Consider the following 23,652-nt stretch of genomic DNA (forward strand, 5'->3'; position numbering starts at 1 on the left):
TTACTGTCATCTCTAAACTAAAATCTGTACCCATCATTGAATGTAAGTAAGAAATGCTATTAGCATTTTAATGAAACTCTTTATATTATCTGGACTTCTTTGGCAATAGGAGAGAAGTAATTGAAAAAATACGCAGGGAAACCTATTTACCTACTGAGGAAAGAAAAGGAGATTGTAGGTTGAGTTTTTCAGAATGCCTGAAAATCAAAAGATCCTGTTTAAAATAGATTGGAGTAAAGAACCATATATATGTAAATTTAGACAACATCCTAGCCTAAGGGGAAGGGGGCAGACTTTCTTTATCAAGAGAATGCATTTGAATGCACAGTTAATGTGTAACTAAAGAAAAAATGAAAGGATGATCTGGATTCTAATCTTACTTATACTCATGTACATCAGGATTAATTGCACTAAAGTAAATTGTGTAGTGCCAATTCAAAAGGTGCATAGTCAGATCAGATATAGGCCCATACCTAAACACCAAAAGGGAATTGGAGAACAGCAATGTTCCAACCCTGGGTACTGCTCACTGACATGAAAAGCAACATAGTTGTTCCAATAATCTATTAAAGAGGGAATTAAGAATATGGTTACAGAGGCAAGCCCCAGCAAAGAGCCAGTTCTCAGCAGCATATTGTCTCTAGCATTCGTTGTTATTTTCCTCATGGTTAATTTTGTAGTGGGAACAACAACAACAACAAAATCACTGTATCAACTGTTTGTAATAAACACTTAAATTCTAGTAGGCACATTACACAGGCCTAAGACAACTACATGTAGACTAAGTATAGAAATCCCAAGACTGTTGCAGACATCCCCATTTCAACACTATTATGGGTCACAAACCACAATTTCAGGTCATGTACATAACCCAGAACTGGGGGGTTGGGGAAATGTTCTGATACTCGCACAAGTCATTCATTTTCTTTGGAACCTTTAAAATGTTTCAAATTATGTACGGTCACACAGTGTATACAACACAGCATGTTTTGATTAGAAGTGTGTAAGGAACATTTTCATTCTTTCCTAGATTTCTCTCTTCCTCCAAAAAAAAAGGAGAGAGGAGTTCTTGTCAGAAAATTAGAACAGAGTAAAAGATTTCTGAAGCAAATCTGTGAAGTCACCTTTTATTTTACATGACATAATTTACCCCTCCAGAAAAGGTACTGATCGATAAGACATTTTACTTTAAAATAGCTATTTGTGTTACTGAAGTTTAGTTAATGTTTATTGGCTGGTTTTCATATGCCTTGTTTAGCCCTTCTTCCTCACCCTCAGGTATCTTTATGGTGCTATGTTAAATGACAGCTTCATTGAAATCAGGATCTACAAGGTAGAACATACGATTACAGTATTAAAGAATGTAAAATTAACTTTATCTATTTCTGTTTATTACATATATATTCTTGACGCAAGCAAATCAACTGCTTAATTTAACAAGCATATGAATCCGTCCACAAAGAGTACTCTGAAAGCACTGTGATGTAAATAGGATTGAGACTAGGAACATCAATTAAAAATACAATGTTGAGAAATGTTATGTGGAACAATAGGGCAAAAAAAGGTAATGGCAGTAATTCTGCATGCAACCTAGAGGCAAAGTTATCAATGACAAAACTGGGCAAAAAAAGCAGTTACATTTCAATGAGTATTCATTAGAGCTTTTAAGGTCCTGACATCATAATATCCTTGGAAATCAGAATCCTTCCATTTTTCATATATTGGACTGGTCCCATATGACTTCACTGAAACTACTTCCTTGCCTCTTTTGTGGTTACATTCCATAAATATTACTTCAAAGTGTGATCCACCAAAAATACCCATAGGGAGCAAATTTTAAAGGTGCATATACAAGAATTAACAGATGCCAAATTTTATATTACAAATGTAAGTATTAGCACCAGAAGAGCTTGTGCATTCCTCCAAACAGAGCAAAATTTTGTCCAATGTATCTGATCTATCACAAGTAAGCTATGCAGCTTAAATTTTGAATAGTCATGATCAAACTATAAAAATATTCTCAAAGGTGTAATTTAAATAAGTTTGAGCAAAGTTCAATACGTTTGTAGATATTCTATGGAGTTGAAAGAAAGGCTAAACTCACTGAATAAATTGCTAATGGCAAATTATTCACGCATTTCAACACACTATGGACAAGGATAGCACATTGAAATGAAATAGAGTTTTATTTTTATATTGCCTTCCCATCAACATCCTCAGAGCTGTATTTCAGATCATCAATAAATACAACATAACTTGATGCTATCAGTTATACTACTGCCATAAAGAACAAATTATAAAAGGGGTTTAATATAGTGTGATGGCGTGAAATAGGCCCTAAGGCCCCAAGCTGCCCAGAGAGACTGCGTGAGACACAGGCAATCAGGGTCCCACAGGCCCATATAAAAGAAGTCGAAGGGCTAAAGTGAGTTCAGTCTGCTTACAGGGACCAGGGGAGCAAGAGGTGGTCCTGGCTGGCTGCAGGAGCTGCAAGGGCCAAGGCAGGTAGTTGGTGGCAGGGACCAGGGGAGCAAGGAAGGGACTTGACAATAAGGCCTGCAGAGAAGTGGCCCAGGGAAACACAGTTAGTTAAAGGGATGTGGCTGCTACTTAGAGGATTCCTGAGTGGAGCCTGGAATAAGGTGGGCAAAAGCCCTGACCCCACCCCCAACAGTCACCGGGAAAGTAGCTATGCCCTGAGAGAAGGGAATTTAGACAGGCCCAGGGAAGGGACTGTATGTGAAAGTGTTAACCCCCCAGAAACTGAGACTGACCCAGCTGGAGAGCTGGGGTCAGAGGACTAAAGGGCAGGCAGAGAACCTCCAGGGAGGAAGCCCTGGGGGTGTGACACCATCCCAGAGCAGGAACCTTTGCACACAAACTGGCCAACTAGGGGTACTGAGATAGGCCCTGCTGGTCAGAATGAGGACTGAGCCTGGGGAGGCTGTGATGGGACCTGTTGGACTGTTAAAGGACTGAGCTACAGAACATTGAGGGCAGTGTGATAGGCCTGATTGGGCAGTATACCCTGGAAGGAGCTTGTTTGTTTGTTGTGCACATGAACAGAGTGCGACTCAGCTGGTGGGCTGAGTGACTGGAGACCTGCCTGATGAGCACAGTGGTCCACAGGCGGCACTATGAGTGGAGGAAATTGAGAAACTGCAGGCGCACAAAAACACATACACACGACCAGGAGGTGTTCACGAGAGGAGGGTGCCACCCCATTCAATGTGGGGAAAACATAGATGGCTTAGGAATAGAGGAAAAGATGCCAACATTTCTAAAATAAAATAATAATAATAATAATAATAATAATAAACTATTTTAAAAATGAATCCTATGACTGACCATTTGGTATTAAAGAGATGTTCACAAGGAGTAGCAATGCACTGGAAATACAAACATGCCAGAATAAGAGACTATAATCTTCTAAAAGATATTGTAACTCAAGCCTCTCCTCACAATCTTAATACCGTTGAGTCTGCAAACCAAAAACAGTTGAGACTCTTTTACACTCATGTGTTAAAATAGTGTCCTGTGAAAGGATGTGGAATTCAGACCAAGACGCAGGGTACCTCCCAGCTAAAGCATCAGTGGTAAACCATAATTTAACTGCAGTCATAGGTGTGGTCGGATTTCAGCTAAAAGTGTTATGTAGCTACAGATTTGGGATCCAATTCTGCAATACTGAGCAGCCTCAGTTCCTATTTAAATCAAACAGGATTTGTGGTGTTGTCAACCCTTGGCATATTGAAATTCCTGCAGAATTGGGCCCTTAATGAAGCATTTGAATTGTGACTGGATTGGACTCTTTGGATGTGAACATGTGTTTTAGTTCAGTACTTTAATTGACAGCAGTTCTCATTTAGCCTTTTGTCTTTAAAGTGGTGTTCTAATGCATTTTAATTCAACCTGTGGCCAAAAGCTTGACTGATAACAGGTAGGCCTGCTGCAATGGGAGCTAACCTAAGAAAAAGGTGATGTGCAGGGGACCAGGTTAAGTACTGTCAATTCAAATGCCCTTGAAGGGCACAAGCTGTCTTGGTCATGAAGATTATGGTGATGGTGAGAGACATTGTTTAAGAGGTATCTCTGGCCTAGACTACTAAGGGCTTGTCTACACTGGCAATTTACAGCACTGCAACTTTCTTGCTCAGGGGTGGGAACCCCTGAAGCATAGCAAGTTTCAGTGCTGTAAAATGCCAGTGTAGACAGTGCACCAGCGCTGGGAGCTACGCCTCTTGTGGAAGTGGGGTTTTTTTAGAGTGCTGGGAGAGAGCTCTCCCAGCATTCTGCCGTGCCACGGCAGCACTTTAGCGTTGCCAGTGTAGACTAGCCCAAGGGCCTTGAAGATCAAAAACAAGGACCTCGATTTGAACCCAGGAGCAAGTACAGAGCACTGGGGTAATGTGTTTTCCTCCCCTGAGTTGACTAGAAAGTAGTCTGCCTCAGATTGTGCTATCTGGGACGTCTTCATGATATGCACAGTTAGCCCCTTGTACAGTGCATTGCAGTAATCAACCCTGGACGTGAGAAATACGTGGATCAGTGTGTCCGGGTCCACATCCCACAGGAATGGACATAACCTCCAGACTAACTGAAGATTGAAAAATACATTTGTGTCTGTTGGAACTATATCAGTATTCAGGATTAGTACACAAGGAGTGTGAGACTGCCTTATCTTGATAAGAGGGTAGACTGCCCAACCAAAAAATTCCATACTCTCAGTTGATGGAGATGCTATCACTTGGTGGGAGGGGAAAAAAACAAAACGAAAAACCACCCACAAAAGCAGCAAAACACAGATGCATTCAGCTAGGACCACTGTCAAGGTTGGGTTTTACTGGAGATAGGGAGGAGGGAAACAAGGGTTGATCCAACAACCTTGACAGTGTCCTTTTAGTTTAAAACGATTTTGCATAGATAAAAGAATTAGGAACTATTCGAAATGATTAGTGCTGTAATTAAAAAGAGCTGAATTACAGTCTGTTGTTCTTAGAGAAATGTGAACAGATGGTACATACGTTACAAAGATTTTAGTAAAACGAGGTGTCTAATTAGTTCACTGCTAATAGTACTTGCTTTACAGAATATATGACACTTGTGAATTAGATATCCGCAGGAATCAAGTAATTTTAATGTAGATGTATATTTTACCCTCAGGGTACTACTTTCTGAATTTGAGTGAGATTCTTGAGCTGAAGGAACATGATGCCCAAACTTCACACAGAAGTCTTATAAATAAATAAGGAGGGATTTTTTGGATACATTATAATAAAATACTTTAAATGGTTGCTGCCATTTCAGGCACCAGATATTTATAATTATATTAAAAATGTCTTGGATTCTACATAACTGCTTTTACAAAACAACCATGGGGACTACATATAACTTAATGACCTTTCTATATTCAACGTTTATGATTTTATAAGCAACAGGAGAAAAATAGCCACAGTTTATCAATAAAGCTGAAAACATTCAGACACTACATTCAGTAGTAGTCATTCAGCAAGCACAAGGACCGAAAGTTATTTCACAAATCATGGGATATGTTGTCACCTGCATGAGACAGCCTGCAGAAAAAGAAATGCCACTGGAAATGCCATTTGGTTCATACAGTTTTCAACATGCCAATTCACAGGAAGTGGGTAGGAATAGGAGACAGGGAGTTCAGACCTCTAAATTCATGAATGCCCAGAGTTGTATGGGAAGTCTCCTCCATCTAAGAGCATTTTGGACATCCATACAAAAGCACAGTGTCAGTACCCCAGGCTCCCATACCCGGAGCTGCACAGCTGTCTCAGGAATCATGCTCCCTTGTAGTCCCTACCCATGGGCTCCCTAAAACCAATTTCAAGAGAGGTGGGCCACTGTCTTACGGAGTCAGCATTATTTTATGTAAGGAAAACCCATGAGTTTTGAGGAAGGAACTGCGCTGCAGAGGGCGAACGATCTCTGACCCTACGGAGTAGAAAGCCACACTGGGGCTTGGAATTAGGGGAAGTGCCCAGGAGCTGCTTATTGTTTCATGCCCCTATGGCACCCCACATGTATCTAGTCTTGCTAATCTCTGTTACTGTAATGGAGGGGCTAGGCTGTACTAACAACATTGAGTATGAGGATACATGGATAGAAAATACACGAACTCAGGCTATATTTGCTTGCGTTCCATTATAGACAGAGATCCCCCCCCCCAAAAATTGAACACTAGAAAAGAGAAAACTATAGGGAGACATTTGTAAGCACTTAAGAGGCCATTAAATCAATGATTACCAAGTAAGGGGCATCACTGTCCCTTTAACCACTAAAAGCAAAAAAATAAGCACAACACAAATGTTTTTTCCCCTTCGTAGTCAAATGGTTTAATGTCCCCTTCCCAAAACAATGGGATGATAGAGCATGCATAAAACGAGTCTAAGACACATTTCTATCACTAGGAAGGATCCAGCAATTTGTTGAACATATCTAAATGCTTTATAATTTACACTGGCAATTCATGAATTGCCAGAGAAAATATAAAAACAAACGGGTTAAAAACTTCACTGAGCTTCATCAAGTTATTTGGAGAGTTAGATCAGGTTTTCACACAGATTTTGCACCAATATAATGATCTTGATTAAAAAAGATAAAAAATAATAATAAAAAAAACACCACGCGAAACATTAAACAAACACTCAGTACCACTATGGATAAGGCCATACCATCATTTCTTGCCATTAAGGACTTGTCTAAACACAAAAAGTTGTACCACTGTAACACTATCAGTACAAAAGTGCTTACTGTTGATGTAGCTTTTTCCGGTATGTGAAGAGGAATAAAATAATATATTAAGGCAGCTTACTACTGGCATAACTGCACAGTATGGGGGCGGGGGAAGGTGGGGTTGATTTAAAAAAACCTCAGATGTCTAATTAAAATAATCATGAGTATTTTAATTAGGCATCTGAATTTTTTTTTAAACCAAAAATAGGGATATGAATAGAGCCACTGAAATCAATGTGCTGAAAGTTACATGTGCCTATGTAGCTTGTTGAATCAGGGTTTTATTTATGAGAGATCACTTACCAGTAACATGAGGTGCTTCTACAGCCAGTGAGCTGCCCACAGCTCCTTTAATTATTCTTTACAAGAGGTGTTTTATTTGATTAAGATGTGCCTGAACTGCAAAGTTCAAGTATGTTCATACCAGTGTTTGATTTGGCACATTACAGAAAAGAATTAGCCACAAAAGTTGAACCTAGAGTCAATTCCAAACTGCCATGAAGCTCTCAGCACAGAACTCGCAGCCATGGGTGGGAGGGGGCTAAGATGACTTTAAGCACTGTCATGTTTCTGGGCTGCTAGAAGGCCAATATGGCAACTGGCACAATTTAGAGAACTGAAAGCTGAAAGTTGCCTAAGTTGCAACAGCCTGGCTCTGCTCCAGCCCGTTGCTCTGACCCACCTCTCCTATTCCACAGCTTCACCCCTAGCCTACGCATACACTGAAATTTGCAAGGGAGTACTCAGAATGACAGACAGTCTCAGCTAGTTTTCTCAGTTCCTACAGCACCAAGGGAATTATCCCCTGCCTAAATTTGAGGCTTTTAGAGATTCCTCACCCTGCTCTGGTCCTTTTCAGGGACTGAAGTGAGGATGGGAAACTTGACTGTGGTGTCCAGATTTAGGGATTAGCCAGTGTTTACTTTCAAATCTTCATAGGACTCCTTGAACCATCTCAGTTTGTCACTAACATCAAGGACATCGCCACATGTTAAAGAACCATATCTTGTAAACAATCTACCTTCCATACTTCACAAGAAATTCCGCTAACCCCTGCCCTTACGACTTTGAGGAATTGAAATGGACTGCCTGTTTTGTTGATTTTAGATATAATGGTGTTATTTTCTGACACACATGAACATTGATGGCTATCCTTGCACACTACTAGTTCCACTGCAGTGAGTGGGAAAGCAAAGATAAACATTGAGACCATGACAGTAACGATACTAGTAAAAATGCTTTGGATAATCCCTCTCACCTCACACTTTTTCGAAGAAAGATGAATACGCTGCTAGACTGTTCTCTTATCAGAGGCCCAATCTCCTGTCAACTGTGAAAACAGGATTATAAAGCCTAACTGGTAGCCTGTGATTCACTGCTATTATGATTGGAATTACAAGAGGAAGAAATAGCTACAGGACCTCATCCTGTGGCTACGGTTGAACATTTGCAAGTTCCAGTGTGTCCACTTTTTCAGCTGCAGTCAGAGTGTGTGTGTGTGTGTGTGTGTGTGTGTGTCTCTCTCTCTCACACACACACACACACAAAACTAGTTCAGAGGCATAACATTTGGATCCTCCTCCAAACCAAAAATTAACATATGGCCCTATACAACTTGAATGTATACATTTAAAGCATGCCACCATCCATGTCTGGTGGTTTCCTCCACTTTACTTACTTACCTTACACACACACCCTTACTGACTCCCTATACAGTAACAAAAATATATGCCGCAAGCAACATACAATTATTATATAAATCAATCTCTCACACAGGAAACTGCAACCGCAACCCTGCCTATTCAGCTCCAAAAAAACAGCTTAACGGGATCCCCTGTTGTTGATAGTAGTAGTACGTTCCATATCCTATCTGTGGGCCAGTTACTAGAAGGTAACATCATTCATGCACTACCTTGCCCACACAACATGCTAGCTGCCCTGTCTCCCACCAACCAGTAGATGGGTCGCTCATCTGCTAGTGGTTGCATGATTTGCTCCCAAGGAAGAGCAGAGTACATCAAGAGCTGCAGTGGGAGGTAAGGCAGAAAAACGGATCACTAGTTTCCTAAGGCCCTGACTGCTTCTCTTCCTATTCCAGACAATACAAACAATTCTGCAGTGGAAGGGGATTTGCAACTCTCCTCACATTATCACAAAGTCTTGCATATTCATATATTTTGTTAAAGTCATAAATAGGATAAGAGGGACCAGGTAGTTTAGGAGATCTAGCCACCAAACCAAATGATGTGGGACTTACAATAGCTGGTTAGAGAACACTGAAGACATGATTGAAACTTCAAGTGAAATTAATGGACGTTAGACATCTTAATGCCTTTGAGGATCTGAGCCAAATGCATTATTTTTGTCTCAGCCACAGAAAAATCTTAAACACTATAACTGTTTACAGTTTAACTACAGGGAGGTAGGGAGGGAGGTATAGCTCAGTGGTTTGAGCATTGGTCTGCTAAACTTAGGGTTGTGAGTTCAATCCTTGAGAGGACCACTTAGGGATCTAGGGCAAAAATTGGTCCTGCTAGTGAAGGCAGGGGGCTGGACTCAACTCAATGACCTTTCAAGGTCCCTTCCAGTTCTAGGAGATTGGTATATCTCCTATTAAAAAAAACAAAAAACCAATACTATTCCTTGATTTGCCAGTCAACTCAGGGCCAAGAGCCTTTGCTCTACTGAAAAGCAATAAAAAGACACTGTGTTATGTAATTGGATTTACATTATTACATCCCAATCCCCCAGAATTCTCCATGAAAACTGCAGCTTGACCATATAAGTGATTTGTAAGGCTTTGACATCCCACTATCTACTACATAAAGTTTAGTGGTAAATAAATTGCCTTGATAATGGAAACTATGATAAAATGGCACATAATCCTCAAATACCAAGGAATTAGGAGTCACAGAAAAAGGCATGCTGTCTTGCTGCTACATGCTGGCCACAAGTAGCTTATCAGAAAGGAAGATTAGAGTAAATAAAAGTTTAAATCCTATTGTCAATGCTTATTGGGTAAATCATGCCTTTGGGTCACAAAATATAATGTACCAAGGGTGAAATCCAGGAACCAGTGCTGAGCTCAAACAAAGGGCTGTGCATTGGCTATCTGTATGATCTGAGGGGAAATCTAATCCTTCCTTCTGGGGCCACAGAAAAGATGCACAGCTGTTATCTCTATCTAGGCTCACATCACCATTTCAGCTGCTCCCCATAAGGCTAATTCATTCTAATAGCCAAGATCCTTAATGGCCTTAACAAGGAAAATACCCTGCAATGGAGAATTCTCTGAATGCCCACTCATCCCAAAATACTGACAAGCAGGGAGCTCCCACGGATCTTGACTCTGCCCCATGCAAGGCACACGTAGGCTGTCTCCTCAAATCACATCCCTCCTTGCACAAGGAACTACACTGGCTCTGCTGCCAGTGGGATTGCCACAACCATAGAAACGGAGCCTGGCTTTGGCAAGGGGGAAAAAGTGTTCTGCCTAGTATTAACAAAGCTTCAGTTTGCATGGCTGCAAATAATTTCAGCCACACTTGCCATCCACAATTATTTCCATCCACTGTGTTATAAAGTTCTTCAGGAAGATGCCACACTTCCTGTGCACTCCAGGTAGTCTTTGGTTACCTGTGACACATTTCTCAGTGAGATACTACATGATACCAGGAGTGGAAGGGACAGCATTCTGGAAGAGCCAGTGAGAGAGGTAACCTCAAAATAGCTATTACAGAGCCTGTGTAACTTAAAGTAACTTCACCACAAGCCCTGAAAAATCAGAGGAAAGGCTGACTATGCCGGGAAACAGTTCAAACAGCAATTTGAGCTGTATATGAAAGCCACAGGAGCAAGTAAACGGGAGGATAGCAAAAGATTGCTTTGCTCTTAACAGTAGCAGGCACAGAAGCCCTTGATGTACACCAGGGGTAGGCAACCTATGGCCTTCGGCACGCGAGCTGATTTTCAGTGGCATTCACACTACCTGGGTCCTGGCCACTGGTCTGGAGGGCTCTGCATTTTAATTTAATTTTAAATGAAGCTTCTTAAACATTTTAAAAACCTTATTTACTTTACATACAACAATAGTTTAGTTATATATTATAGACTTATAGAAAGAGACCTTCTAAAAAAGTTAAAATGTATTACTGGTACGTGAAACCTTAAATTAGAGTGAATAAATGAAAGGTTGCCGACCCCTGATGTACACAATGCATTCTAGATGGGTAGTGCTGGTGGGGAGAGAGGGGAAGCCTTTGCAGGAATAATGAAAAATGTTTGAGGATCATTGTGTCCTTAGGAAGAGGGGAAACAAAAAGGTGTTACTCGTGATGTGTGTGTGTTCAGGATGAGAACACAGAATGAAGGGGAAACCATAAACGAAGGGATCACCGACTTAAAACTGAAAATTCAGTGAATGTGGAATATTGAAAGATGCTCTCATTAAAGTCAGATTGTCCTGTGGTGTAACAACAGCAACAAGAGCCTGAACAGTTACTAAGTGAGATGGATGACTAAGTGAGAAAGGGAAAAACACAGGTGCCAAGCAGCTAGCGAAATGCACAGAGCACATGACTTCCGCTAAACCAGCAAGGGAAAAGTTCACAGAAATTAAATTGCCAGAGGACAGAAACATGGAATGCCAAAAACAATGCCGGCAATGTGACAACCAGCATGAGTATAGGAAATTACCAGCATTTGGGCACATACATAGAAACTGTAATAAACCAAACCACTATGCAGAGAACAGCAGGAAAGTGTGCATTGGAGAGGAAGAGCTGTTCTAAAGCACAATAAGGGAGGAGGCTGAAAACTCAAAGAGGAGCTAATTTAAATGTGTACAAACAGAACTTGACACATACAAGACAGACACTGGGCACAAGTAAATGTAATAATAGTGACTGAAACAGGGAGATGTAAAGAGCTCCTAAAAGGAGAGGAGTCAAAACTTTCTAAGAAAGACAGTAATGGAGGAAGAAGAATTCCAGTGTCAAGACAGTGCACACTGACATCTAATATAAAAAGTGAAATGATAAAACAAGAGCGCCTGGGATGCTATACAGAGACTGGCAACAAGTCTTGGGCTTACCCACGTGAGGTGCTTGGTCTCATTAAGATGTATATCAGAGTCAGAAAGACAAACTTAGAGCCAGATATCAAAGTATTAATAGCATCATTTGAAGATGCTACAGGGTCTAGCAGGTGTGAAAATGTAAATTCAAGATAATGATTTGGGGCAGCACTTCCACTGAGTTCAGGAATAACTGAAGTGTATGAAAATTGTGAGAGCTAATAACCCTAAACTGAATAAGGCCAAATTCAATTGCAAATAGTGGAAATAATATACTTGGGAGAGACACTGACCTCCCAGGGAGTCTTGCTTGATTAATCAAATATTCAGGCAATACTCAACATGCTGAGGCCTGAAGATAAAAAGGGAATTCGAAAGCTGTTAGGCATGTGAATCACTTCAGTAAACTCATACTTAGCTCTACAGCTTGCACAACACACCTAAGATATCGCCTCCACTGTCCAAAAGAGCATGCGCTTGGATACCAAAACAAGAAAGTACAATAGTTTAAAAGCATATTCTGACTTCAGCTCCAGTCCTGCAGTTTTTTGACTCACTAACAAATATCAAACTCTTCACAGATGCTTTGAAAGGAGGTCTAGGGGTGGTACTATTATAGTATCATGGAACTGATTGGTTGCCAGTCTCACACGCATGAAACTATGAAAGTCGCCGAGAAGATCTAGGCACAAATTGAAAAAGGAACACTAGGTCTGGCACACAGCTGTAAAAGTTTTCAAGACTTTTTTTAAATGGTCCTAGCTTCAAAGCAGAAACTGATCACAAACTACTGATTGCTATACACAAAGAGAATTGGCGAAGCCTCACCAATGATGCAGTGACTACTTTTGAAAATACAAAAATGTATGACATGATCCTGGAGTCCCAACCTGGGCCTGTTTAGTATTAGCAGAACACTCAATATACAGCCTGATGATCAAGAACAAGCAACAAACATACATGTGAACATGATAAAAGCATCACATACTGCATCTCCAGGCACATAGGATGACTTGGTGACAGAAACAGCTAAAGATGAATTGGTACAAGAGATAAGTAAAGGAAGGAAAAAACACCCCAACACTTCTCATTTCTATAGTAGGAATATGCAAGTGGGCTTTCAGTCATCTCAGGAGTGCTCTAAAGGGAACACAGCTTATGGCTCCCACAGTGAGAAGAAAGAAAATATTGGAATGAACATCGAGGGCCTCTAGGAATGACCAAATTCAAAAAGGAGAACTAGAGAAGTTGTATTATAGCCACAGATGAATAGTAATATTAAAGAAATGGCAAGCAGGTGTGGACCATATAAGTAGCACAGAGATTCCCAGCAGTGCTACCATGAAAATAACTCACAACTCTATGGTACAAAGTTGGAAATGACATGTTCAGCTCAGGAAGACCTGATCACCTACCTGGCAATAATGGACTACTTTCCCATAAGCAGTCATACTTAAAGATACCACAGCAGCAACAATTATCAGGCACATTAAATCTTCATTTGCATGTCATGGAATTCCAAGGACTGTAATAACTGATCCTGGAGTTCGCTAAAATGGACAACTTTCATCATGAGACATTTAGTCCCAGATATCCTCAAGTCAACAGATTAACTGCGTGTGGAGTACTTACCCTGAAGAACTTGCTTGAAAAACCAATGAATGCAAGAGAAGATCCGTACTTAGCACTTGTCAGATATACAGCTACAGCACTGCAGTGGAAAGTCACTTGCTGAACTTCTTTACAACAGACATACAAGTGCTCAGTTACGATATGGGTCAAAACACAAATGACGACTAAGGAGAATGAGGAAAAGATGGGGAAAGTACAATCAGACAAAATATAATAAAGAACCTCTTTCTCAGTTAAAAACCAGACTTGTTGGGGAATGGGAACTAGATTTGCCCCAAGTCATAAAAACTTTAATGTAAAACAACTAAAGGATTGACCATCAGAGATATTCCTCCCGACATCCATGCTTTATTGTCAGTTATAGTGAAGATCACTGAAAGTAGTAATTTGAAGACAATCAATCAATGTAATGCAGATTGTCCTGACTGTACTAACAAAAACTTTTGAACCTGTCCATAGCAATTTAAATAAGAACAGGAACACATACACAGTGTACAGCTGACCAACATTTTCTGAAGCATTAGCAAAATCTCATTAAAACAAAGTCTGTCATACTGTAATCTAGAACTGGAACATCAAATGATGTAATAAAACTCAGGAATGTTTCCCTGTTCCTGGAGGCCTGTTTATGAGCAAATTTCTCCCTGCAAAGGAGACTTTCAAAATTATTCCTGAAACTCAACCCACATTTGTGCAGTGTGAACTTTTTAAAAGGTAAAAAGCATGATTGGCAAACTAGCATTTTCTTCTAAATCTGTGAAAAGTGAAAATCTGTTACTTATTTGATTAGCTACTGCTCAATGAACTGGGCCCAATTTTAAAAGAAACACATTTCTAAAAATGGCAGAGCAAGTTGGTTTGCTATAAAATATGGAAACACTACGGAAACAGTGGGATAACTGCACACAACATACTTCCAATTCATTACTGAGGCATGGCTACACCAACTTGAGCTTTACACCATCTACTGACATCAGTAAAGTTACGTTTTCAATTTATGTAAAGGTGTTTGTATGTTCAAAATATAAGGGAAAACATTAATGGTATTTCAGAAGAGAACACTGGGAATTTCAGGAAGCCCATACAGATGTGCACTGAAAATATAATCATGAAAAATTGGTAGGGAGTATGGTCCAATGCTCAGAACTGGGCACTGGGGGACAGGACTCTCATTCTATTTCTGGCCCATCTATTCAAATGCTGTGTGACTTTCAGCAACTCAGTTAACCTCTCTATGCCTCAGTTTATTTATGAAGATGGGGATACTACTATTAACTTACTTTAGAGATGTTGTCATCATTATTTCCAGTAATACCTGTGGTGTGCTTGGTGCTTTTCAGATCACAAGACAAAAAAAATCACTGCCTTTAGGAGCTAACACTAAAGACAGAGACAGAGGGTAGTGGGACAGGCATGTGTCCTGTTTCAAGTTTATCAAAAAGGTAGCAGCAAGCTACTTTCAACAACAATCTTTGTCAACAGCCTAAAAATTTCACAGATGGCAGTACTGGTTTCACTGTTGGATCTATCTTCTGTCCAAGACTTTCAGATCTAACAGTATTAATAGAGTCAAAGGGGTCAAAAAGATTCTACCTCTAGTAAGTTACAGCAATTTATGACCCCTACTGCTTCTTAGGGGACCCAATGAGACAAAGATGCTCCTAGGAACACAAGTTCTGGTGTCTCATACTCAAGGGCATAGAGGTGATGGAGAGCCTTTTCCAAATCCATGGTGGGACTCACCTCGAGTATTTTCCACACCTACAGCATTCCTTTTAGTTGGACTTTATTTACTCAGCGAGGTGCAGAAGGAAGCTGCATTGACTCCGATTTTGACAGTTTCCCTGGTGGCATTACTAGCACAGGCCTTGAGGCCAAGAGCTGATATCTAAAGGAACTGTACAGCAAATGAAGATTTCACTGGCGTCTGTCCCCATACTGGAGATTGTTTTAAAGGGAAAAAAAGATTTTTTTCCTCCCTCTAGTCATTTGGTGCCTCTTATGATCTGCTGAAGCCCAGACCATTCTCCTATTGTTAATTTGCCGGAGATTAATTTCCCAAATATTCTATGCGACACCTCAAAAGTGAGCTTTCACACTAAATCTCAAATATCAAATGAAGTTTGTTAAAAAGAAGTTTCTAGGACTGATTTTCAGACAAGTGGCAAAAGAGCATTAGATAAAATTTCATAACATGACTAACACCTATTGGTTTTAATCCAGTATCTCAAAAATGGGTGGCTAGAACCAGGGGCGGCTCTAGGAAGGTCCACCGGAGCCGTGGGATCAGCGGACCCTCCGCAGGCATGCCTGTGGGAGGTCCACCGGAGCCGCCTGCCGCCCTCCCGCGGCACGCCGCCCCAAGCATGCACTTGGCGCGCTGGGGTCTGGAGCCAGCCCTGGCTAGAACCCTCAAAGTTGAGCAAAGTGTCTGCAAACACACACATTTGACATAATTTTTAAAAGGATCTGGGAGAGACTGGGGAAAGGGCAAAATCAATTTTCTAATGGAAAGCATCTCAACCTTAACTATAACAGGCTACTACATTTTAATAATGAGAAGTTGAAGGATGCAGTATGTTAACAGATTCTACATTTAGAACTCTGGGTTCTATAGCCGATGAGGGAAATGAAGCTATAACACAACAGTAAATCTCTTCTCAAAGAGAGTAAGGAATAATAAGATGAAGTGGTAGAGACATCTCAATCTTACACCATAAGACAGGCTCCTTGCTGCTGATGCAGGACAACTACACAGCAAAAACAAAAAATGTAAGAAAGTGCAAAAGGAATTTGATCATTAAACTCCTGAAATAATCCACACTGTATCCCTATCAATATTGTGATATTTGAATAAAAGTTTGTCTTTCCTGGAAAGTTTAGAGAGCAGTAACCTAAAGTATAGTCCAATGAAGGATTCTTTCCTCTCCATTGCTGAGTTTGCATTATTGCTGAGTTAATGACATACAGAATTACAAAGATGAATGGAAGTTATTGACCTGCGCTCATCAGTTTGCTGAGAATGCAATTAATGTCCCAAGAACTCATACTACACTTGAATGGTTCACTACAGCTCAAAACCTGAGTGAAGTATCTGAATTAAATTTAGGTAGTGGCATGATTGTCAGTTTGAACAGTTCAAGCTTATCAGAGCATTTACATGTAAAAGCTTGGGTAAGCTTGAATCAGCAATTTTTGCCATGCATTACAATTTAAGAAAACACTTAGATTGCTTTGAAATAATCCCAGTTGGTTAAAGCCTAAAAAACAATGTCATACACAGCACTAAAACAAAACAACAGCTATTGTCTTCCTATTACATGTTTGTTATAAACCTGTGATATGAATGATCTTAGGAAACATCCAATGGAGGATCGAACAATTTCATCATGCACAGAAAAGAACAATGCTGATGAATTTATCAGCAATTTTTAATCAATGTTTTTTCATGGGATATGTCAGCAGATACATTTTGCTAGACCTGCATCTCTCCCTATTATCCAGTTGATTTGATTTTAGGTTTCAAAATAAAAGCCATACAGCGTGTGATAATAATGGGCAGTTTCATGTGACTGACTAGAGAACAATGTTTGTGTATTGTGGGCCACATACTGAGGTGCTTACTCAGTTTTTACTTAGACCCAGATCCTTTAAAATATTTAGGTGCCTAATGCTCCTTGAAATCAATGGAAGTTAGGTGCCTAAGTACTTCTTCAGGAAGAAAGAGAAAGGTCACATAGATGTAAGTGAAATCAAAGCATTGGTTGTAATCAAAGGTTGTAGTAGATATAGACCTAGCTGCAATATACATATATGAAATCATAGGTCAAAGACTGGATGGACTATTGCAGAACATCCAGAAGCTATATCTGTGACAAACCATATAATATGCCTGCCTGCTAGATAAGGCAAACTGACATGATCACATCACACCAGTACACTCCGCTCTGTGCTGGTGACCAGTTAAACACCACATGCGTTACATTGTTTGATATCAACTGGACCTTATCTAAACTAGGGAAAAAAATAAAAAGGTTTTGCTGAGGTTTCTGGTTTTGTTTTAAAAAAAAACTAGCTAATGTGTTTTAATTAAGAACTATTTAAATGTGTTCCCATCTAGTGTAGACAAGCTTTAATATTTTTATAGACATATTCTCTGGTCATGGTCAACCCTAAGAGAGGTATGTTTTGAAGCAGTCCCCTATGGTAGACTATGACCAGCTAGCACATTTTAAAGATGCGAAAATCTGTCTACACTAGATGCTAACACCTACCAGTATTTCCCTTCCATTTCCTTAGCCCTTGTCTCCTCCGTTGTCAACTACCATCTCTTTTTTTCGCCCCTTTCTTGCTTATCTCTGGTTTCATTCCGCCCTTCCTTTCCCCTTTCCTCCTTGGATTACATCCCAAAGCATACTGTTGCTGGTACCTTTCAAGGTACACCTTCTCATTGCTGTTTGAGCACTTAAAAAAAAATCTTACCTTCTGATTAGTGCTGGTCAAAAATAGGCTTTATGTCCACTATTTTAAAGTACAAGCTTGCTGGTGACTCTTATCCATGCAAAAACAACTGCTTTTGAGAAGCATGAGCATCCATTCAATCTTTTTTTCTACATTTGTAAAGTGCCAGATCCTGTGAGGTGCCCTGAGCTCTCACCGGAATCAACTGAAGCTGAGGATATACAGAGCACCTCCTGCCTCTAATCCATGGATTTATTTATTTAAAGTGGGTCTTTTCTGCAGGAAAGCAAACAATAAAAACAAAATCCCTGATTACCTGGGATTCTTGCTATCCATTCACAAACACAGCTATGGTATTTGGAAACCTGCCCATCTCTGCCTTACTGGAAGTCACTTCAGGAGGAAAAAACAAATAATAGAATCATAGAATATCAGGGTTGGAAGGGACCCCAGGAGGTCATGTAGTCCAACCCCCTGCTCAAAGCAGGACCAATCCCCAACTAAATTCTACTTTCAACCCACTTGTGTAACTTTTCAATGTGATGTTTCATCCAACACAAAGGCACTGAAAATATACTTGAAAGTCATATCAGTCTGCTGTAAAAGAATTCTTAGGTCCATTATAAAAATCATGGATTCCATCCTCCATCTTTTACTTACACATTAACTCCAATATGCGTGGATTAGAAACAACAATGATTTGGAATGGTGTCAATGGAATTGATACCATGGTGGCTTTCTTGGTATGTATTGTACCTGCAGAACAATCCTATCTAAAGATGAAGCAAGTCATATAAATCCAGCAATAAAACTCCAAAGCTACTTGCCTTGAAATCTACTTCACAAAAACTGTACTGTAGCTGTTCATGTCAACTTGTAAAATTAAGGTTTAATGCTTACATTAGAGTTTAAGGACCCAATACTGAACATGTCAGTCCGTGGATGGGTTGCTGTGCCTGCAGAGATTCATTTAAGCCAATGGGGTTCTACGTGGATTCAGCAGTCCTCCTGTACACTGACAACCTAAATCAGGATTTAAATACATATAACTATCATATAGCTTAGTTTTGATCAATCAAATCATATTTAGAAACTCTTAAGACCTGTGGACTCTTTTCAAGGGGAAAGGTTTGTTTTATTTGGGGGGGGGGGGAGAAGGAGGTGGTGGGGTTGAATGTAAACATCCTTTACATTTCTCTTAGTTCTATTCCCCATTTTGAGAATCTCAGCTTTCTGCAATACCAAAGAACCAGTATCCACAAGGTTGTATGGCCTGGAAGACCAAATATAATTTTGATCACTGGGGTCTTAAGAAAGGAAAGCTATAGGGCAAGATCTAATTACAGTGACAATAAACTCTAAAGTTACAAGATGTATGATAAGCAGAATAAATTGAAGGTTCAAAACATCCAGACTGTATATTGGATGAGACTGGGGAGTGGAGAAATTTGGGGGATTTAGGAGATATTCAGATGTTCTGCAACATTAGAATAGAGATTTTCTTTAGCATCAACTTTTACTGGCCATTCTGAGACAAATTCTGCCCTTGTGAATTATATTATATGGAGCCGAGGGAGGCCAAAGAGCAGAGGTGGTCTGGGACAAGGAAAGGCTGGAAAAGAGGGAGCAAAAAGGATCAGGTTTTGTGAGGGACAGAATTAGAAAGGCCTGCAATCACTAGAGGATGTTCTCCTCAGAGCCCAGAATCAGGAGCGGCTCTAGCAATTTCGCCGCCCCAAGCACGGCGGCACGCCACAAGGGGTGCTCTGGCGGTCGCTGGTCCCACGGCTCCGGTGGACCTCCTGCAGACGTGCCTGTGGAGGGTCCACTGGTCCCGCGGCTCCAGTGGAGCATCCACAGGCACGCCTGTGGGAGGTCCACCGGAGCCGCCTGCCGCCCTCCCGGCGACCGGTGGAGCGCCCCCTGCGGCGTGCCACCCCAAGCACGCACTTGGTGTGCTGGGGCCTGGAGCCGGCCCTTCCCAGAATAGAACTCAGGATTCCAGAGTCTCAGCAATCTTCTGTTGTCAGCAAAAAAGCTTGAAACCCACTGACAAAATATGTGCCTCATCTCTCTCTAGTGGCTGGCCAACGTGGAAGACGAGAAACTAAAACTGCTATCAGTTGTCCCTTAGCCCAAATGACAGATGTATGTGGTGAAAATAAAGCTTCCAACACTGGTTGTGAATAAGGTGGCAGTTAGTAGGGTTCCACATGATGGACATCCTGTTATTTTCAGGTGGCTTTGAAAAAAAAATAAAACTAGCAAACTACATAAAATTACATTTTAAGATGTTAAGACTGCAAAGTATTCAAAAGTTAGGAAACATCAGAATTAAGGCTGCCCGTTCAACCTTAATTCAGCCCCTTGTGAGTATAGCCTATGATACAGTCTTTAACTATGTGATCATATACTATTTTTTTCCACAGAATCCCTGTCTCATTCAGTTTACTCTAAATGTTACATAGTCACATGTAGTAGATACAACCTATTAAACCCATACAGCACTGGACCAGCTCCTGAACCACTCCTGAAACAACTGGCATATCTCTAAAGAGGGGGGAGGGATAGCTCCATGGTTTGAGCATTGGCCTGCTAAACCCAGAGTTATGAGTTCAATCCTTGAGGGGGCCATTTAGGGATCTGGCACAAAATCAGTACTTGGTCCTGCTAGTGAAGGCAGGGGACTGGACTCAATAACCTTTCAGGGTTCCTTCCAGTTTTATGAGATAGGTATATCTCCATATATTATTATAAATGGAAATGAATGGCAACTTTTGAACAAACAATAACTCATACACCCAAAAGCTTCTGAGTTAAAAAAGTTACTGATGCATGCCTGAAATGCATATACAGTAAAAGAAATGAGGTCATTCTTGGGAGAAAAGAAAAATCTGCATTAATCAGAAGTAATGTACCTCAAGATCATCTTCTTTACTCCATAAAACATGAATGAATAGATGTGTCTCCTTTGTGACCCAAGGAGAAAGGCAAACTGGATTATACTAACCCAGTGACATAGGTATAGGTCTTTATAGAGACTGTATCTAATGAGCCTGTGCCTGGCCTTAGCAGATTGTGCAATGGAGGATTAAGTTCCTATGCTCAAGAAACACAGGATCTACTTGCTCTTACTGCCCTCAGGACATAAGAGAATCTAAGGAGGCAGGACTATGTTCCCACACCCATTATATATGTATTCAATAGCACAGCACATCTCGTGTTCACCAGAAGGGATTGCACCTTCAGACTATCCCTTGGAATACCATTGTGCCATACCATCCTCTACCTCAAGGAGGGTTGTGTACAAAATATACAATCTGACCTCTCTATCTCATGGCATTATATATTGTTTAAAAGACTGAATATTAAAGAGCATTAACCTCAGTAACAGAAAATTTTATTGGCTCCAATCAAATTAAGCAAGATTGCTTTGAAGGCATGTGGAGCATATGAAAGCAAGCATAACTCATTCAAAGTCACCATTACTTTCCTGGTTTAACAAGTACCTTGAAAAATAAGTGGTATCATCTTACCAAATAGTTACACTCCCTGGAGCAGTGAGGAACTGCCAAAACAGATGGGTACTACTCAGTTTAGAGTCTTCAGAATGAATTATATAGAACAGTTATAGAGAACAATGTTGATAAATACACTTGCACACAGGGAGTAGCGAGTGGTATTCAATAAAGATGGCAGGCATGTCTAAAAGATTTAAAAGAGTACGAAGGAAAAGCAGCACAGATTATTTTGACACTAATAACATTTAATGAGTCATAAAATTCAGCCTGAAAAATTATTTGTTCGGATCTGATTCACAAATGCATGCTATGTACAATGTGTCACAGTGTCATTCATGGTTATGCATTTACAGTGCTGAAAGAAAACAAGCCTGATTTTCTGAGACATTATTACTCCTTTCTAGTAGCTGATAAAAAACCCTTATTTATGAAACAAGGGGAGGGATAGCTCAGTGGTTTGAGCATTGGCCTGCTAAACCCAGCGTTGTGAGCTCAATCCTTGAGGGGGCCACTTAGGGATCTGGGGCAAAAATTGGTCCTGCTAGTGAAGGCAGGGGGCTGGACTCAATGACCTTTCAAGGTCCATTCCAGGAGATTGGTATATCTCCAATTATAAGAAAATATAAGAAGTGACTTAAATTACACATATCTTAAAACTCTTGCAGGCCAACCAATACCTTCCTCGTTAAGAATTAGAGCTGGTCAGAAATTTTCTGACAAAATGTTTTTCCATTGGAAAATGCTGATGCAAAAGAATCAAAATGTTCTGTGGGAACATGTTGATTTCATGGATAGCTTCCTGGTTTCCTACCAGCTCACCCACTCAGAGCATCACAAGCCCACCTAGCTGACTGACAGGGAGCTGGGAGCCTGGAAAGCCTTGGGAGCCTGAACTCCCAAGCTCCTGGATCCTCAATACCCCAGACTGAGGCTACTGGCTCCCTGGCACCCCACCAGAACCAGGGTTCCCCTTTCCTCAGCATCCCAGAAGCCCTGAGAAACCAGGCAATAAGCAGCTCAAGGAACCTCAAAAATGTCGCAAAAAGATCTGAGCGAAATGCTGTTTAGAGTTTTTCTAAACAAACTTCTGGAATTCCCAGTTCACTGGAAAACTCCATTTGGTATTCCATTTCTGATTTTTTTTATTTTATTTTTTTTTTATTTCAGAATTTCCTGTGTAAACAAGTCTACTCACCACTAGGTGCCCCATTGTGGCCAGGCTTGGCATCGCAGATCTCTCACAGATAGTTGATCCAGCACAGTGGCAATTTCTTTGCCTGGTAATTCAGTCTTTCAAGCTGGGTCACCATCTTTAGTCCATCTCTTCTGGGATCCAGCTGTCCCAAACTAAAAGTACAAAACAAGTCCTTTCACCCTCTTTGGGGCTTGTCTTCAGCTGAGCCTGCAGCCACCTTGCTGGGCATGGTAACCCTTTCTATGGGCATGTAATCCCTCCTTCCTTGGAGTTAATAGGGGAACTCAGTCCCACCTTTGACTCCAGGCTCCAGACTAGGCCCCTGTACTGAACAGCTACATCTGCTCCTTTACCTTTGCTGTGGTTTTCCCTTGCCCACTTTCTATCTTGTCTCAAGTTTCCCCTCTGAGCCCCCAAGTCACTTCCTTGGCTAGTCAAGGTCTCTCCCGGGACCTCCCTACATGGTAAGATTTTCCACTCACCCCTCCACACACAGGGTCTCTCCTTACCTGCAAAACTTCCCTTACTGTTCTGAGCTTCCTGCCTATTTCTCACACTGGCTCTTTACCCAGCTGCACTTTATCACCTCTTAAGCCTGGGCTCTTTCTGGGGAATTTCCTATTCCCTCTCAGGTGGGCCTCATTCAATCAGATTGGCTTAGCCCCAGGCTCTCCAGCCCCTGGGGTAAGCCACCCTGTTACACTGTGGAACAGAAATCCAGTTTTTAGTCAACTCTATTAAAGACAAAATATACAAAGGGGCCTTTGTCACAGAGTCCCCGGGTGATGCTCTGGAATTGCTCCCCACAAAGCTCATCAGGACTTTGGGGAGCCTCCTCTCCCTTGGAGTAGACTGTCTTCAGGGCAGGAAGCTTACACGGCTTCACCTCCTGGGTCTCTCCTTTGAGAATTCAGCATATGCCCCTCCATGCGCTTCCTACAGCGAGTCCACCCAGGTGGGGTCCTGGGGAAGTCAGAGGGTCCTGCACCCCCACTTCGCAGTCAGAC

General features: G+C 41.0%; 1 long non-coding RNA gene across 7 annotated transcripts in view; it reads right to left on the reverse strand.

Moving 5' to 3' along the window:
* LOC120407429 overlaps positions 1-23,245 on the reverse strand; it is a 104,433-nt gene extending 81,188 nt beyond the window's left edge. For 4 of the 7 annotated variants that reach the window (XR_005599956.1, XR_005599957.1, XR_005599959.1 and 1 more), the window contains exons 1-4: positions 23,155-23,245; positions 22,646-22,797; positions 18,830-18,952; positions 17,951-18,205 (exon numbers count right to left, since the gene is read on the reverse strand). This is a non-coding gene — a long non-coding RNA (uncharacterized LOC120407429). Of the gene's footprint in view, positions 1-1,111; positions 1,327-13,468; positions 13,633-17,950; positions 18,206-18,829; positions 18,953-22,645; positions 22,798-23,154 lie in introns of those variants that run through there. The other 3 variants (XR_005599954.1, XR_005599955.1, XR_005599960.1) reach the window with 3 other exon arrangements.
* Positions 23,246-23,652: the final 407 nt, after the last annotated feature.

The sequence above is a fragment of the Mauremys reevesii genome, linkage group 6 (assembly GCF_016161935.1).
Source record: "Mauremys reevesii isolate NIE-2019 linkage group 6, ASM1616193v1, whole genome shotgun sequence".
In the NCBI taxonomy this organism is placed as follows: domain Eukaryota; kingdom Metazoa; phylum Chordata; order Testudines; family Geoemydidae; genus Mauremys; species Mauremys reevesii.